General features: G+C 40.5%; 1 protein-coding gene across 8 annotated transcripts in view; it reads left to right on the forward strand.

Moving 5' to 3' along the window:
* Positions 1–16,478, forward strand: part of CHIC1 (cysteine rich hydrophobic domain 1) — a 284,937-nt gene that overhangs the window by 58,578 nt on the left and 209,881 nt on the right. Inside the window, exon 4 of one of the 8 annotated variants that reach the window (XR_013531806.1) lies at positions 11,539–11,679. The exons of the other annotated variants lie outside the window; for them this stretch is intronic. The gene's annotated coding sequence lies outside the window, so the exon portion shown is untranslated. The remainder of the gene's footprint in view (positions 1–11,538; positions 11,680–16,478) is intronic. 8 annotated transcript variants of the gene reach the window in all.

Raw genomic sequence — 16,478 nt, forward strand, 5'->3', positions numbered from 1 at the left:
TGAGATACGTTCCATCGATACCGAGTTTATTGAGGGTTTTTAGCATAAAGGGCTGTTGAATTTTGTCAAATGCCTTCTCTGCATCAATTGAGATAATCATGTGGTTTTTGTTTTTGGTTCTGTTTATGTGGTGAATTACGTTGATAGACTTGCGTATGTTGAACCAGCCTTGCATCCCCGGGATGAATCCTACTTGATCATGGTGAATAAGTTTTTTGATTTGCTGTTGCATTTGGCTTGCCAATATTTTATTGAAGATATTTGCATCTATGTTCATCATGGATATTGGCCTGAAGTTTTCTTTTCTTGTTGGGTCTCTGCCGGGTTTTGGTATCAGAATGATGTTGGTCTCATAAAATGATTTGGGAAGTATTCCCTCTTTTTGGATTGTTTGAAATAGTTTTAGAAGGAATGGTACCAGCTCCTCTTTGTGTGTCTGGTAGAATTCGGCTGTGAACCCGTCTGGACCTGGGCTTTTTTTGTGTGGTAGGCTCTTAATTGCTGCCTCGACTTCTGACCTTGTTATTGGTCTATTCATAGTTTCAGCTTCCTCCTGGTTTAGGCTTGGGAGGATGCAGGAGTCCAGGGATTTATCCATTTCTTCCGTGTTTACTAGTTTATTTGCATAGAGTTGTTTGTAATATTCTCTGATGATGGTTTGAATTTCTGTGGAATCTGTGGTGATTTCCCCTTTATCATTTTTTATTGCATCTATTTGGTTGTTCTCTCTTTTCTTTTTAATCAATCTGGCTAGTGGTCTGTCTATTTTGTTGATCTTTTCAAAAAACCAGCTCTTGGATTTATTGATTTTTTGAAGGGTTTTTCGTGTCTCAATCTCTTTCAGTTCAGCTCTGATCTTAGTTATTTCTTGTCTTCTGCTGGGTTTTGAGTTTTTTTGATCTTGCTCCTCTAGCTCTTTCAATTTTGACGATAGAGTGTCAATTTTGGATCTCTCCATTCTCATCATATGGGCACTTATTGCTATATACTTTCCTCTAGAGACTGCTTTAAATGTGTCCCAGAGGTTCTAGCACATTGTGTCTTCATTCTCATTGGTTTCGAAGAACTTCTTTATTTCTGCCTTCATTTCATTGTTTACCCAGTCAACATTCAAGAGTCAGTTGATCAGTTTCCATGAAGCTGTGCGGTTCTGGGTTGGTTTCTGTATTCTGAGTTCTAAGTTGATTGCACTATGGTCTGAGAGGCTGTTTGTTATGATTTCAGTTGTTTTGCATTTGTTGAGCAGTGCTTTACTTCCAATTATGTGGTCAATTTTGGAGTAGGTGTGATGTGGTGCTGAGAAGAATGTATATTCTGTGGATTTGGGGTGAAGAGTTCTGTAAATGTCTATCAGGCTTGCTTGCTCCAGGTCTGAGTTCAAGCCCTGGATATCCTTGTTGATTTTCTGTCTGGTTGATCTGTCTCATATTGACAGTGGAGTGTTAAAGTCTCACACTATTATTGTGTGGGAGTCTAAGTCTCTTTGTAAGTCATTAAGAACTTGCCTTATGTATCTGGGTGCTCCTGCATTGGGTCCATATATGTTCAGGATCGTTAGCTCTTCTTGTTTTATCGATCCTTTTACCATTATGTAATGGTCTTCTTTGTCTCTTTTGATCTTTGTTGCTTTAAAGTCTATTTTATCAGAGATGAGAATTGCAACTCCTGCTTTTTTTTGCTCTCCATTTGCTTGGTAAATCTTCCTCCATCCCTTTATTTTGAGCCTTTGTGTATCCTTGCATGTGAGATGGGTTTCCTGAATACAGCACACTGATGGGTTTTGGATTTTTATCCAATTTTGCAGTCTGTGTCTTTTGATTGGTGCATTTAGTCTGTTTACATTTAGGGTTAATATTGTTATGTGTGAATTTGATACTGCCATTTTGATGCTAGCTGGCTGTTTTGCCTGTTAGTTGTTGTAGATTCTTCATTATGATAATGCTCTTTAGCATTTAGTGTGATTTTGGAATGGCTGGTACTGGTTGTTCCTTTCTATGTGTAGTGCCTCTTTCAGGAGCTCTTGTAAAGCAGGCCTGGTGGTGACAAAATCTCTGAGTACTTGCTTGTTTGCAAAGGATTTTATTTTTCCTTCACTTCTGAAGCTCAGTTTGGCTGGATATGACATTCTGGGTTGAAAGTTTTTTTGTTTAAGGATGTTGAATATTGGCTCCCACACTCTTCTGGCTTGTAGTGTTTCTGCTGAGATCTGCTGGGAGTCTTATGGGCTTTCCTTTGTAAGTGACCTGACCTTTCTCTCTGGCTGCCCTTAGTATTTCTCTTTTATTTCAACCTTGTTGAATCTGACGATTATGTGCCTTGGGGTTGCTCTTTTTGCGGAATATCTTTGTGTTGTTCTCTGTATTTCCTGCATTTGCGTGTTGGCCTGGATTGCTAGGTGGTGGAAATTTTCCTGGATAATGTCCTGAAGAGTATTTTCCAGCTTGGATTCATTCTCTTCATCACATTCTGGTACACCTGTCAAACGTAGGTTACGTCTCTTCACATAGTCTTACATTTTTTGGAGACTTTGTTCATTCCTTTTTGCGCTTTTTTCTCTAATCTTGGTTTCTTGTTTTATTTCATTGAGTTGATCTTCGACTTCTGATATTTTTTATTCTGCTTGGTCAATTCGGCTGTTGAAACTTGTGCATGCTTCGTGACGTTCTTGTATTTTGTTTTTCACCTCCTTTAATTTATTCATATTCCCCTCTAAGGTATCCATTCTTGTTATCATTTCCTCGAATCTTTTTTCAAATCTTTTTTCAAGGTTCTTAGTTTCTTTGCATTGATTTAAAACATGTTCTTTTAGCTCACAAAAGTTTCTCATCATTTAACCTCTGAAGTCTAATTCCGTCATTTCGTCACAGTCATTCTCCATCCAGCTTTGTTCCCTTGCTGGTGAGGGGTTTTGGTCCTTTCTAGGAGGTGAGGTGTTCTGGTTTCGGGTGTTTTTCTTCTTTTTGCACTGGTTTCTTCCCGTTTTTGTGGGTTTATCTACCTGTCGTTTGTGTAGTTGCTGACTTTTCGATTGGGTCTCTGAGTGGACGCCCAGATTGTTGAAGATGAAGTATTTCTGTTACTTGGTTTTCCTTCTACCGGTCTAGCCCCTCCACTGTACTACTGCTGAGGTCCACTCCAGGCCCTGCTTGTCTGGCATGCACGTATGGCAGCTGTGGAACAGTGAGAGATGCTACCAGTTTCTTTTTCTGTTATCTTTGTCCCAGAATGATGCCTGCCAAATGTCAGTGTTCTGGATAAAGAGGGGTCAGGGAACTGCTTGAGGAGATAGTCTTTACTTTATAGGAGCTCAAGTGCTGAGCTGTGAACTCTGTTGTTCATTCAGGACTGTTAGGCTTCTACGTTTAATTCTGCTGCAACAAAACTCATAAAAAAACCCTTGTTTTCCTCAGATGCTCTGTCTCGGTGGGGGGGGTTGGGGCTTTATTTGTGAGTGTTCGTTGTGCTTTCCTGCCCAGCTGGGAGGCAGTCTAGTCACTATTTGCCTGCTGAGGCTCCACCCTGCTGGTGTGAGGTTTGCCCTGTTGCTGCAGGCTCTGCCTTTCTGCTGCGGTCTCCACCCTGCTGCCACAAGCTACGCCCTGTGGCTGAGTCTCTCTGTTGTAGCGGGTTGCCTCGGCAATGGCAGGCTGCGTCAGCAATGGGTGTGTACCTCAGTAGCGGTGGATTGCCTCGGTAATGGCGGACGCCCCTCCCCCACAGAGCTGCACCGTACTAGGTTCAGCTGTGTTCTCAGGAAACCTCTCCACCGGGAGCGTTTGGAATCGCCATTTTGTTTGTCCCACTGCGCTACCCCAAACGCTGTTTCCAGGAATCTTCTGGGCTGGTCACTGTCTAAGTCCCATTCAGCCTCAAGTTCAGCCTTCTCAAGTCTCAGATTGCCTGTTCAGCAGGGCACCCAGACCAGTGCGCTTTGTGTGGAGTGCTGTGTAGCGCCACTGTGCTACAGCACCAGCCGCCAGCATCACCGGCTGCCGGCTGCACCAGCCAAAACCTCTGCCTGGTGTCTTGCATCTCTTTTACACCTGGGAGTTTCCCTGTTCTGTGGGCAACAAAGATCTGTCTGGAAATGCAGCCCTAACTCACCCTCTCCACGCATTCACCGAGAGCTTCAATCTTGTGTTGTTCTCACTGCGCCATCTTGATTCCACCTCATAGTTGGTGACTTTCTGATTGGGTCTTTCAGTAGATGTTTTTTTTTGTTGATGATGGAGCTATTTCTTTCTGCTTTTTTGTTTTTCTTCTAACAGTCAGTCCCCTCTGCTGTAGGACTACTGGAGGTTGACTCCAGACCTTGGTTGCCTAGGATCACCTGTGGCGGCTACAGAACTGTAAGGATTTCTGCAAGTTTCTTCTTCTGTTGTCTTTGTCCCAGAAGGATACCTGCCAGATGTCAGCCTGAGCTCTCCTCTATGAGGTGACCCTTTGTGTATACAGGGGACAGGGAGCTGTTTGAGGAGACAGTCTGTTTCTTATAAGAGCTCAAGTGCTGACCTGTGAGCTCTATTATTCTGTTCAGAGCTGCTCGGCAGCTCTGTTTATATCTGCTGCAGTGGAAGTCATAACCACCTTTTTTCCCAGATGCTCTGTCTTGGGGCTTTATTGATAAGTTCTTGATGTGCTGCTGCCTTTTTTCAGAGCTGTCCTGCCCAGCAATGAGGTAGCGTCATCACAGTCTGCCAGCAGAGGCATTGCTGAGCTGCTGTGGGCTCTGCCCAGCTGCTCTGTCAGCTTCCCTGTGGTTTTGTTTATAGAGGTATAGGTAGAACGGCCTCAGTAATGGCGGACTGCCTCTATAATGGTGGACTGCCTTGGTAATGATGGACTGCGTCAGTAATGGTGAACTGCCTCAATAGTGGTGGACTGCCTCAGTAGTGGTGCATTGCCTTGGTAGTGGCAGACTGCCTCTGTAATGGTGGAAGCCCTTCCCCCAGTGGAGCTGGACCGTCCCAGGTCCAATTGTGCTTGCTGCAAAACTCTCAATCCAGAGCATTTCAGATTGCTGGTCTTTATGGGGATAGGACCCGCTTAGCCTGATCACCTGGCTTTCTGTTTCAGCCCGCTTTTTTTTTCAGTTGACTAAGTGGCTCTGTCTGCCAGGAATTCCAGGCACCAGTTGATATGGCCACCCAGATTTCTGTGAGATCTTTTGTGGAAACACGCTGCACCAGCTGAAACAGCCATGCTGGAAACTCCTGGTGCTTTTCAGCCTGTAAATCTCCTGGTCTGTGGGCAGTAATAACTCATTTGGAAATGTGGTGTTCACTCACCCTTTGCATTGTTCTCACTGGGAACTGAACTCCAGAGCTGTTCCTATTCGGCCATCTTGGATCCCCAGTCTATTATTTATTTATTTATTTATTTTTAAGAGATAGAGTCTTCCTCTGTCTTCCAGGCTGAGTGCAGTGGCACAATCATGACTTACTGCAGCCTGGACCCTACTATCTAGCATCTTTAAGGAACTTTCACAGATTTACAAAGCGCGCACACACACACACACACACACACACACACACACACACACACATATATTAATAAGTGGGCAAAGGACATGAACAGACACTTCTCAAATAAAGACTTACATGGAGCCAAAAATTACATGAAAAGAAGCTCTATATCACTCACTGATCATTAGAGTAATGCACATCAAAGCCACAATGGGATAGTGTATGACACCAGTCGTAATGCCTATTATTAAAATGTAATAACAAACAAACAAACAAAAAAACAGATGCTGGTGATGTGAAGAAAAAGAAAAAGAAATTATTATACACTGTTGGTGGAAGTGTAAACTAGTTCAACAATTATGGAAAACAGTATGGCAATTCCTCTGAGACCTAAAGATAGAAATACCATTTGAACAAACAGTGTCATTACTGGGTACATGCCCAAAGGAATATAAATTGTTCCATTTTAAAGACACATGCCTGTGTATGTGCACTGCAACACTATTCATAATAGTAAAGATAGGAAATCAACCGAAATGCCCATCAATTATAGACTAGGTAAAGAATATGTGGTACATATATACCATGGAATAATATATAGCCATCAAATGGAATGAGATTATGTCCTTTTAGTGACATGAATGGGGATGGAGGCCATTTTTTTTTTTGACAAACCAATTCAGGAACAGAAAACCAAATACTGCATGTTCTCACCTATAAGTGGGAACTAAATAATGAGAACACATGGACACATACAGGGAAATGACACACAGAGACCTACTGGAGGGTGGAGGGTAGGAGAAGGGAGATGATCAGGATAAATAACTAATAGGTACTAGGTTTAATACTAGGGCAATGAAATAATCTGTCCAACAATTCCTCCTGACACACATTTACCTGTGTAACAAACTTGTACACGTACCTTGAACTTAAAAGTATATTAAAAAAGAAAATAATGACAAATTCTACCATTTTCAAATAAAAAATATTTATTTCATAAACAATTCAATTATACTCTTTCAGTTATTTCAAAATTTACAATAAATTATTATTGGCTGTAGTCATCCTGTTGTGCTAACAGATAGTAGGTATTATTTTATCTAATTAAATTTCTTTACTCATTAACCATTCCCACTCCCATCTTTCTCTTCCCACCCTCTGGTAATCTTCATTCTACTATCTTCGTGAATTTGATTGTTTTAATTTTTAACTCCCACAAATAAATGAAAGCATGCAAAATTTGTCTTTCTTTTTCTGACTTATTTTACTTAACATAATGACCTGCAGTTTCATCATTTATTGCAAATGACAGGATATTATTATTTTTCGTGATAGAACAGTACTTTATTGTGTATATGTACATTTTTCTTATTCATCTGTTGATGGACACTTAGGTTCCTTCCAAATTTTGACTACTGTGAATAGTACTGCAATAAATATGATAGTGCAGATATCTTCTCAGTATACCAGTTTTCTTTGTTTTGGGTGTATACCGAGCAGTGGGATTATTGGATCATATGGTAGTAGTATTTTTAGTTTTTTAGGCCATTTACACTCAATGTTAGTATTGAGATGTGAGGTACTATTCTGTTCATCATGCTACTTGTTGCCTGAATACCGTGTGTGTGTGTGTTTTAATTTATTGTGTGTGTATGTATATATGTGTGTGTGTGTGTGTGTGTGTGTGTGTGTATAGAGAGAGAGAGGGAGAGAGACGTTCTTTGAGCTTTATGCTTTAAGGAGGTTCTATTTTGGCATATTTCAAGAATATGTTTCAAGATTTAGAGCTTTTAGCAGTTCTTATAGTGCTCGATTGGTGGTGGTGAATTTTCTTAGCATTTGCTTATCTGAAAAATACTGTATCTTTACTTCATTTATGAAACATTTCACAGGATGCAAAATTCTTGGCTGATAATTGTTTTGTTTAAGGAGGCTGAAGGTAGGGCCCCACACCCTTCTTGCTTGTAGGGTTTCTGCTGAGAAATCTGCTGCTAATCTGATAGGCTTTTCTTTTTAATGGGTTACCTCATGCTTTTGCTAGACAGCTCTGAAGATTTTCTTCTGTGTCTTGACTTTAGATAAACTGATGACTATGTGCCTAGCCAATTATCTTTTTGCAATGAATTTTTCAGGTTTTCTTTGAGCTTCTTGTGTTTGAATGTCTTGATCTCTAACAAGGCTGGGGAAGTTTCCCTCAATTATTTCCTCAAATATGTTTTCCAAACTTTTAGGTTTCTCTTCTTCCTCAAGAACACCAATTATTCTTAGGTTTGGTCATTACAATCCCAGTTTTTTGGAGGTTTTGTTCTTTTTTAAAAAATTATTTTAGTTTTGTTTTTGTTGGATTGGATTAATTCAAAACCTTGTCTTTGAGCTCTGAAGTTCTTTTTTTCTGCTTGTTAGTTTCTATTACTGATACTCTCCAGTACATTTTGCTTTTCTCTATGTGTATCCCTTATTTTCAGAAGTTGTGATTGTTTTTTTATTTATGCTGTTTATATCACTGCAGATTTTTTCCTTCATATCTTTTTTATTTTATTTTATTTTATTAAGTTGGACTTCATCTTTTTCTGTTGCCTCCTTTATTAGCTTAATAATCATCCTTCTGAATTCTTTTTCTGGCAATACAGGGATTTATTTTTTATTTGGATCTATTGCTGATGATTTATTGTGTCTTTTGGGGGGTGTGTATTAACCTGTTCTCATGCTATTATTAAAGACATACCCAAGACTGGGTAATTTATGAATAAAAAGAGTTTTAATGGACTAATGGTTCCACATGGATGAGGAGGCCTCACAATCATGGTAGAAGGAAAAAGGCACTTCTTACATGGTGGTAGCAAGGGAGAATGAGAACCAAGCAAAAGGGGTTTTCCTTATAAAACCAACAGATCTCATGAGACTTATTCACTGCCATGAGAGCAGTATGGGGGAACTGCCCCCATGATTCAATTATTTCCCACTGAGTCCCTCCCACAAAACATGGGAATTATGGAAGCTAAAATTCAATAAGAGATTTGGGTGGGAACACAGCCAAACTATATCAATCCACCCCTGGTTCCTCCCAAATCTTATGTTCTTACATTTCAAAACCAGTCATGCCTTTCCAACAGTCCCCCAAAGTCAACTCATTTCAGCATTACCTCAAAAGTCCACAGTCCAAACTCATATCTGAGACAAGGCAAGTCCCTTCCGCCTATGATCCTGTAAAATCAAAAGCAAGTTAATTACTTCCTAGATACAATTGGGTACAGGCATTGGGTAAATACAGGCATTCCAAATGGTAGAAATTGACCAAACAAAAGGTCTACAACCCCCATGCAAGTCCAAAATCCAACTAGGCAGTCAAATCTTAATCTCCAAAATGATCTTTTAATTCATGTTTGACATCCAGGTCACACTGATGCAAGAGGTAGGTTCCCATGGTCTTATGCGGCTCTGCCCCTGTGACTTTGCAGTGTATAGCCTCCCTCCCAGCTGCTTTCCCAGGCTGACATTGAATGTCTGCAGCTTTTCCAGGTGCATGGTGCAAGATGTTGGATCTACCATTCTGGAGTCAGTAGGACAGTGGCCTTTTTCTCACAACTCCACAAGGCAATGCCCCAGTGGGGAGTCTCTATGGGGGCTTCAACCCCACATTTTCCTTCCACATTGCCCTAGCAGAGGTTCTCCATGAGAGCTTCACCCCTGCAGCAAACTTTTGCCTGAATATTCAGGCATTTCCATACCTTCTCTGAAATCTAGGTGGAGGTTCCCAAACCTCAGTTATTGACTCTTGTGCACCCAGAAGCTCAACACCACATGGAAGCTGCCATGGCTTGGGGCTTTCATCCTATGAAGCTACAGCCCAAGCTTTATCTTAGCCCCTTTTAGCCATGGCTAGAGTGGCTGGGATGCCAAGCAATTGATGCCAACCAATTCCCTAGGCTGTACACAGCAGGGGGCCCCTGGGCCTAACCCACAAAACTTTCTTTTTCTTTCTATGCCTCTTGGTCTGTAATAGCAGGGGCTTTCACAAAGGCCTCTGACATGCCCTCATTTTCTTGGTGATTAACATTTGGCTCCTTGTTACTTATGCAAATTTCTGCAGCCAGCTTTAATTTCTTCTGAGGAAATGGTTTTTTTTTTTCTATCACATCATCAAGCCACACATTTTCTGAACTTTTATGCGGTTTCCCTTTTAAAAGGGAATGCTTTTTAAAGCACCCAAGTCACCTCTTGAATGCTTTGCTGCTTAGAAATTTTTTTCTGCCTGATACCCTAAATTATCTCCCTCAAGTTCAAAGTTTTACAAATCACTAGGACAGGGTCAAAATGCTGCCAGTCTCTGCTAAAACATAGGAAGAGTCACCTTCACTCCAGTACCCAAAAAGTTCCTCGTTTTCATTTGAGACCACCTCAGCCTGGATTTAATTGTCCATATTATTAGCATTTCTGTCAAAGCCATTCAACAGGCTAGAAAGTTTCAAACGTTCCCACATTTTTCTGTCTTCTTCTATGCCCTCCAAACTGTTCCAGCCTCTCCCTGCTACCTAGTTCCAAAGTCACTTTCACATTTTTAGATATCTTTACAGTAGCACCCCACTCTACCAGTACCAATTTACTGTATTAGTCTGTTCTCATGCTGGTAATAAAGACATACCTGAGACTGGGTAATATATAGGGAAAATGAGATTTAATGGGCTCACAGTTCCATTAAATCTCACATGGCTTGGGAGGCCTCACAATCATGACAGGAAACAAAAGGCACTTCTTAGTTGGTGACAGCAAGAGAGAATGAGAACTAAGCAAAATGGGTTTTCTCTTATGAAATCATCAGATCTCATGAGAGTTACTAACTCCCACAAGAACAGTATGGGGGAAACTGCCCCCATGATTCAACTGTCTCCCACCAGGTATCTCCCACAACACATGGGAATTAGGGGATCTATGATTCAAAATGAGATTTGGGTGGGGAAACAGCCAAACCATATCAGAGTGTTAAAGAAACTTGTTTTGTCATATTGCCAGAATTGTTTTTTTTTTTTCTTATTTGGGTAGACTATGTCAGAAGGGAGATCTGTATCTTAAGGGCAACTGTTCAGATTCTTTTGTCCCACGGGGCCCTTCATTGCTTTAGTACTTCATTGCGGTAGTACTCCCCCTTTTCCTAGGGATGTGGCTTTCTGAAAGCCAAACTGCAGTGATTATTTCTTTTCTGGATCTAGCTACCCAGCAGAGCTACCAGACTCCTGGTTGCTACTGGTGGTGGGGGGGGTGGGGTCTGCACATAGTCCTGTGATGGGAACTGTCTTCAGGTCTCTCAGGCATGGATAGCTGTACCTACTATTATGGTGGTGGCAGTGGAGTGAAATGGACTCTTCAAGGATACAACTAAGGATAGTTGTAGTTTTGCTTATTGCACTAGTTTTGTACTGTTTGGGTTGCCAAGAGGTGGCACTTTGAAGACAGCATCAGTTGTGGTAGTATAGGGATGATCAGGCAATGGGTGGGGGAGGGGGTGGGGTTGATATATCCTAGAACTCCCAAGATAATATGTCCTTTGTCTTTTGCTACCAGAGTGGGTAAAGACCATCACATGAGGGTAGGGTTGGGCATGTCTGAGCTCAGACTCTCCTTGGGTGGGGCCTTTTGTGGCTGCTGTGAGGGCTGGGGCTCTTGTTTTCAGACCAGTGGAGTTATATTTTCAGGGAGACTATGGCTGCCTCTGCTGTGTCGTGCAGGTTGTCAGGGAATTAGGGGAAAGAGAGCCATTACAGGCTTCATCCAGCTCCCACGCAGCCCAAAAGGCTAGTCTCACTTCCATCATGCCCCACCCCCAACAGCACCAAGTTGGTTTTCAGGTAACAGTTGACCAGGGCTGAGAACTTGCCCCAGGCTACCAGCCTCCTGGCTGTGAAAACAAGCAGGACTTTCAGGTTTCATGCTTCCCCACCTGCTGTGGCTTCTGTGTTGTATCTGCACTCTGAATTTACCTCCTCCCCTGATTTCGGTTCAGGAAACTTCACGTTAGGTAGAATTTTTTTTACAAAGTTCAGCTGGAAGTTTTCTTCTTCCTGTGGTCTTTTCCCAGTTCCTCTGGCAGCTCTCCTTAAGGACCTCTGCAAGACAAAGTAAGAAATGACTTCTTTGGGGGCCAAGAGCTCACAGGGCACTTCCCGCTGCTTCTTCGACCCCTGCATTTTGCTCAGCTCTAAAATCATCTCAGTTCCAGGTAAGGCCAAATCCTTATCCTACGATCTGGACCCTCAGGTTCCCCAGTGAGGGTGTGTATTCAGTGGTAGACAATCCCCCTTTCAAACTTTCACATTTTGGGCACTCACAGGTTTTGGGATGTCCCCTGGGGTGTTCAGGAGCAATTTGCTTTCTTCAAAGGGTCTATGGATTCTCTTAGCTTTTCTTGTATATTCATGCAGTAGTTCTTGGAGCAAGAGTTCATAATGTGAATCTCCACACACTGCTCTGTCCTGAGTAGGAGCTGCAACTTAGTCCTGCCTCCTATCTGCGATTTTCCTTTCCTCTCCTCAGGCACTCTATTTCTTTTGATTGGAGATTTTAGTCCACTTATATTCAGTGTTATTGTTGCTCAGTAATGATTTACTCCTTTTATTTTCTTGTTTTCTGCTGTTTTGTTGTCTTCTCTTCCCTCCTTTTCTATCTTCCTTTCAATGAAAATGATTTTCCCTGGTGCTGTCTTTTAATTTCTTTCTTTTTTGGGTTATCTGTTGTATATCTGTTTATTTTTTGATGTGAGGTTTCTATGAGGCTTGCAAATCACATAATATATTGTTTTTAACTGATGACAAGTTAACAATTACATAAAAACAAGCCAGCAAAAAGAAAACAAATAAAAACTCAAAAATTTAGCTTTATCCTTTCTACTTTTTTTGTTTATTTTTAAAGATTATTATACTTTAAGTTTTGGGATACATATGCAGAACGTGCAGGTTTGTTACATAGGTATACACTCCATGGTGGTTTGCAGCACCTATCAACCCGTCATCTACATGAGGTATTTCTCCTAATGCTATCTGTCCCATAGTCCCCCACACCCTGAAAGTTCCCAGTGTGTGATGTTTCTTTCCCTCCCTGGTCCATGTGTGATCATTGTTCAGCTCTCACTTATGAGTGAGAACATGTGGTGTTTCATTTTCTGTTCCTGTGTTAATTTTCTGAGAATGATGGTTTCCAGTTTCATCCATGTCCCTGCAAAGGACATGAACTCATTCTTTTTTATGGCTGCATAGTATTCCATGGTATATATGTACCACAATTTCTTTATTTGTCTGTTGATGAACACTTCAGTTGCTTTCAGATCTTTGTTACTGTAAACAATGCTGCAACAAAGAAATGAGGGCAGATATCTCTTCAATATACTGATTTTCTTTTTAAAATTATTTAAATATCTTTGTTACATTTATCTGATATAAATGATTTTGGATTCTGTATTTTGTCTGACAGGATTCTGGATAAATCCCACTTGGTCATGATGAATGATCTTTTCTAATGTATACTCAGCAGTGAGATTTCTTGATCTTTATGGTAGCTCAGTGTTTAGTATTGGAGGAACTTCCAAATTGTTCTCCATAGTGATCATACTAATTTTCATTCCTATCGTAGTAAACAAGGGTTTTCTTTTCTCCACATTTTTTCCAGCATTTGTTATTGCCTGTTTTTGTGATAAAACCCATTTTAAATGGGGTAAGATGATATCTCATTGTAGTTTTGATTTGTGTTTACCTGATGATCAGTGATGTTGAGCACCTTTTCATATACCTGTTTGCCATTTGTATATCTTCTTTTGAGAAATGTCTATTCCAATCTTTATGCCATTTTAAATCAGATTATTCAATTTTTTCCAGTAGAGTTATCTAAGGTTTTTATATATTCTGGTTAGTAATCCCTTGTCAAATAGGTAGTTTGCAGATATTTTCTTCTATTCTGTGGGTTGTCTCTTCACTTTGTTCATTGTTTATGTTGCTATGCAGAAGCTTTTTAACTTGAAGTGATCCCATTTGTTTATGTTTCCTTTGGTTGTCTGTGCTTGTGGGGTATTGCTCAAGGAATTTCTGACCAGACCAGTGTCATGGAGGTTTTCCCCAGCATTTTTTTGTAATAACTTCATAGTTTGATGTCTTTGATTTCAGTTTTTAATCCATTTTGATATGATTTCTGCATACAATGAGAGAGAGAGGCCTAGTTTTATTTTTTTATATATGGATGTCTGGTTTTTACAACACAATTTATTGAAGAGATTTTCTTTTCCCCAGTGTATGTTCTTTGCACTTTTTTCAAAAATGAGTTCACTGTAAATATCTGGATTTGTTTCTGAGTTGTCTATTCTATTCCATTGCTCTATGTGTCTGTTTTTATGCCAGTACCATGCTGCTTTGGGTAATGTTGCTCTGTCGTATAGTTTGAAACCAGATAATGCAATTTCTCCAGTTATTTGTTTGTTTTTCTTAAGATGGATTTGGCTATTCTTGTCTTTTATGGTTCTATATACATTTTAGGATTTTTTTTTCTTTTGTGAAAAATGTCATTGGTATTTTGATAGGGATTGTATTGAATCTGTAGGTTGCTTTGGGTAGTATGGACATTTTGCCAATATTCAGTTTTCGAATTTATGAAATTTTTTTTTTAATTTTTTATTGGATTTTAGGTTTTGGGGTACATGAGCAGAGCATGTAAGACAGTTGCGTAGGAACACACATGGCAGTGTGCTTTTCTTTCCTTCTCCCCTTCACCCACATTTGGCATTTCTCCCCAGGCTATCCCTCCCCACCTCCCCCTCCCACTGGCCCTCCCCTTTTCCCCCCAATAGACCCCAGTGTTTAGTACTCCCCTTTCTGTGTCCATGTGTTCTCATTTTTCATCACCCACCTATGAGTGAGAATATGCGGTGTTTCATTTTCTGTTCTTGTGTCAGTTTGCTGTGGATGACGTTCTCCAGATTCATCCATGTCCCTACAAATGGCACAAATTCATCATTTCTTATTGCTGCATAATATTCCATGGTGTATATGTGCCACATTTTTCCAATCCAGTCTATTATCAATGGGCATTTTGGTTGATTCCAGGTCTTTGCTATTGTAAACAGTGCTGCAATGAACATTCGTGTACATGTGTCCTTATAGTAGAACGATTTATAGTCGTTTGGATATATACCCAGTAATGGGATTGCTGAGTCAAATAGAATTTCTATTTCTAAGGCCTTGAGGAATCACCACACTGTCTTCCACAATGGTTGAACTAATTTACACTCCCACCAACAGTGTAAAAGTGTTCCTTTTTCTCCACATCCTCTCCAGCATCTGTTGTCTCCAGATTTTTTAATGATCGCCATTCTAACTGGCGTGAGATGGTATCTCAATGCGGTTTTGATTTGCATCTCTCTGATGACCAGTGACGATGAGCATTTTTTCATGATTGTTGGCCTCATATATGTCTTCTTTCGTAAAGTGTCTGTTCATATCCTTTGCCCACTTTTGAATGGGCTTGTTTGTTTTTTTCCTGTAAATCTGTTTGAGTTCTTTGTAAATTCTGGATATCAGCCCTTTGTCAGATGGGTAAACTGCAAAAATTTTTTCCCATTCTGTTGGTTGCCGATCCACTCTAGTGACTGTTTCTTTTGCCGTGCAGAAGCTGTGGAGTTTCATTAGGTCCCATTTGTCTATTTTGGCTTTTGTTGCCAATGCTTTTGGTGTTTTGTTCATAAAGTCCTTGCCTACTCCTATGTCCTGGATAGTTTTGCCTAGATTTCCTTCTAGGGTTTTTATGGTGTCAGGTCTTATGCTTAAGTCTTTAATCCATCTGGAGTTAATTTTAGTGTAAGGTGTCAGGAAGGGGTCCAGTTTCTGCTTTCTGCACATGGCTAGCCAGTTTCCCCAACACAATTTGTTAAACAGGGAATCCTTTCCCCCTTGCTTGTTTTTGTCAGGTTTATCAAAGATTGTATAGTTGTAGATATGTTGTGTTGCCTCCAGTGCCTCTGTTTTGTTCCATTGGTCTATATCTCTGTTTTGGTACCAGTACCATGCTGTTTTGATTACTGTAGCCTTGTAGTATAGTTTGAAATCCGGTAGTGTGATGCCCCCCGCTGTGTTCTTTTTGCTTAGAATTGACTTGGCTATGCGGGCTCTCTTTTGGTTCCATATGAAGTTCATGGTGGTTTTTTCCAGTTCTGTGAAGAAAGTCAATGGTAGCTTGATGGGGATAGCGTTGATTCTGTAAATTACTTTGGGCAGTATAGCCATTTTCACGATATTAATTCTTCCTAACCATGAACATGGAATCTTTCTCCATCTGTTTCTGTCCTCTCTGATTTCGTTGAGCAGTGGTTTGTAGTTCTCCTTGAAGAGGTCCCTTACGTTCCTTGTGAGTTGTATTCCAAGGTATTTTATTCTTTTTGTAGCAATTGTGAATGGCAGTTCGTTCTTGATTTGGCTTTCTTTAAGTCTGTTATTGGTGTAGACGAATGCTTGTGATTTTTGCACATTGATTTTATATCCTGAGACTTTGCTGAAGTTGCTTATCAGTTTCAGAGTTTTTGGGCTGAGGTGATGGGGTCTTCTAGGTATACTATCATGTCATCTGCATATCGAGACAATTTGGCTTCCACCTTTCCTATTTGAATACCCTTTATTTCTTTTTCTTGCCTGATTGCTCTGGCTAGAACTTCCAGAACTATATTGAATAGGAGTGGTGAAAGAGGGCATCCTTGTCTAGTGCCAGATTTCAAAGGGAATGCTTCCAGTTTTTGCCCATTCAGTATGATATTGGCTGTTGGTTTGTCATAAATAGCTTTTATTACTTTGAGATACGTTCCATCGATACCGAGTTTATTGAGGGTTTTTAGCATAAAGGGCTGTTGAATTTTGTCAAATGCCTTCTCTGCGTCAATTGAGATAATCATGTGGTTTTTGTTTTTGGTTCTGTTTATGTGGTGAATTACGTTGATAGACTTGCGTATGTTGAACCAGCCTTGCATCCCCGGGATGAATCCTACTTGAT

This window comes from Callithrix jacchus, chromosome X (genome assembly GCF_049354715.1).
Source record: "Callithrix jacchus isolate 240 chromosome X, calJac240_pri, whole genome shotgun sequence".
Taxonomy (NCBI): Eukaryota; Metazoa; Chordata; class Mammalia; order Primates; family Cebidae; genus Callithrix; species Callithrix jacchus.